We start from the raw sequence: 2579 nt of genomic DNA, 5'->3' as shown, positions 1-2579 counted from the left end.
ATTTGACATTTACAAAAAACTTTAAAAAAAAAAACCCTTGACAAACCGGGTGACACTGGTAAAAAGAAAAAAAAGTATACTTTAGTATACTTCAAACATACTTAAAATTGTGAAAGTACACTTTAAGTATACTAATTATTAAGTGTACTTCCTATAAGTATATCTGAAGTATACGAACAATACACTTGTACCAATTTCGAAATTAGTACTTTAAACACACTTAAACATAATTGTACCAAAATACACTTTTAATGTATTAAATAAAAGTATACTTTAAGTGAACAAAATATGAATGAATATGTATGAGCTTTTAAGTGCCTTAATAATCTTTTACTATTTATTAAAATTGCATACAATAAAAAAAGGATAATAATGATGTAATTTTTAAGAAAGTGACCAATCAATTTTCAGATGTGTGATGTAAAACCTTATAATCAACGGCATTAGCTCCAGTTCATACTCCAGACCAGATGGTGGCGGTATTGCACACTTTCATTTATTTAAAAAACGCCACAAAGAGAAGAACTTGAAGCAGGGATGATAACAGACGCTGTTCAAATTCGCCATTTTTACTCGCATAATATTGTCTTAAAAGTAGAGAGGGCATTGATAATAGTTACTAATTTTGGTAAATTTAAGCTGGTAACGTCCTAATCCGAGTTGGACGACAACACAACGGGACAGCAACTGATGGAAATGAAATGTGTGCCACAAAAGGAGCCTGGAGGGACGAAGGCTGCTAAGTGTTGCTAGCTGGTGGTAAGTTTGCTTATTAATGATCTTCATTTAATTATAAACAGTGCAGTATAATTAAATACTGAACTGTTTTTAACAGTGCAGTAAAACAGTGCAGTATGTTTTACTGCACTGTAAAACATACTGCAATTTACGTAAACCAACGTAAACCAATTTACGTTGGTTTCCTAAATAATTATTTTATCAATTTTATTGTGACTTGTATGATTATTACTATAGTAATCATTCAGTTTCATGTTATAACTGCATGGAGGCTATTTCTTGCGACTTATACTTTAATTCATAAACTAACCTGGTTTTAATTAATCTCCATAAGACAGAGAGACTTTGATATTTTGAGGTTGTTGTTCTAACTCGTTCATCAATGTTTTTATCTTCAACATATGTTTGCAGTCTAACTAAGCAAATGAAGATGAAAGAGGAAGACATCGGGTGTTAGAAACCTAAAGATTTTCTCTCAGAAGAAGCTCTGACTCCACCAGATCAACAACCAGCTCTAAGGATCGTCTTAATGATGTAAGTTTGTTTTTTCAATGAGGAGCTTGCTACATTTTCAACAACAAAAACTGCTGTTACCAACACCAAATGCTTAATAAACATGATTTGATTTAAAGGTAACTGGAAAGAAATTTTCTCTTCTTGTTAATCTAACATTTATCTTTATTTTTTTATTTGTTGTTGGCTTTCAGGGCCCTGTGATGGACTGGTGACCTGTCCAGGGTTAGCCCTTCTTCTCATCTGATGGCTGCTGGAGATGGGCACCACCAGCCCCCCTCACCACTCTGCAAGGATAAGTGTGTTCAGATCATGGATGGCAAGATTTTAAGGTAGTTTGTCTCCTTAAGTCCACACTTAAAACAGCTTCATAGTTATTGCCAACATCAACTGATTCTGACATTGCTGACAATTTTTTTCTACTTCTAACATAAACAGGCAAAGACGACACCCAGAAATGTTTTTCCACCCCAGGCATCCGGTCCCAATCATCATCAGTTCTTATGTCGCATACATGGCGAGTCCACAACGTCTTAAAATTGTATTATTTTTTTATTTGCCATTTTTCTGTTCTCTTTAAATACAAATGCTTTCTCTGTTTAATTACACTATTGTTCTTTTTTGTAGGTTTCTGTAAGGTGCAGTGAACGGGAATGTTCTGTCGTTGATCCTCACTTTCATGTTTTATTGTCACACTTAAATTTTCACGTTCATGTGTTCACTTTTGATGTGTAAACTGATAATTTATGTGAAGTTCATAAAGTTGTGAGTAAAATTGGACAGTTTTAAAATGTCTGTAATAAAAAATATTTGAATTACCTTGGGCATCTTGTGTAATTAATCTTTCTATGTAATTTTAGCCTAAAACAGTGTAAGTACTGTAGTGTAGTTATGCACATCATTTACAAAATAGTTACGTAGGAATAAAGACGAATTAAGAGTAATAAAAATTGTAGTTTATTATCAATAGCAGGAAATCAAAAATAAAAATTAAGTGTAATTTAAATACATTATTAAATTAATAGTATATTTAAAATATATTTGAAGTATATTTAATATATATATATCTTTAATATAATTTTGAGACATTATATAATTAATAACACTCAAAATATAATAATTATATCAAAATATAATAATAAAGCTCTGAAATATGAAATTTAAAAAGTACACTTTAAGTACACTAAGTATACTTGAAGTTGTTCCAAAAAAGTACGTATAGTATACTAAAGTATACTATTAATTGTAATTTTATACTATTTAAATGCTACTAAAGTATACTAAGTACAAAATTAGTTGTTCCAAAATAGTACAGTTGAAGTACATCG

General features: G+C 30.8%; 1 long non-coding RNA gene across 1 annotated transcript; it reads left to right on the top strand.

Moving 5' to 3' along the window:
* Positions 1-1566: 1566 nt before the first annotated feature.
* On the top strand, positions 1567-2292 carry LOC106943332 (uncharacterized). The gene is made up of 3 exons (XR_001423894.1): positions 1567-1583; positions 1690-1792; positions 1879-2292. It is a non-coding gene; the product is annotated as an uncharacterized LOC106943332 (long non-coding RNA).
* The last annotated feature ends 287 nt before the right edge of the window (positions 2293-2579 follow it).

Source organism: Poecilia latipinna, unplaced genomic scaffold (genome assembly GCF_001443285.1).
Source record: "Poecilia latipinna isolate Pla-1442-1.1 unplaced genomic scaffold, P_latipinna-1.0 Scaffold5159, whole genome shotgun sequence".
Lineage (NCBI taxonomy): Eukaryota > Metazoa > Chordata > Actinopteri > Cyprinodontiformes > Poeciliidae > Poecilia > Poecilia latipinna.
This window is presented reverse-complemented; position numbering and strand designations above follow the sequence as displayed.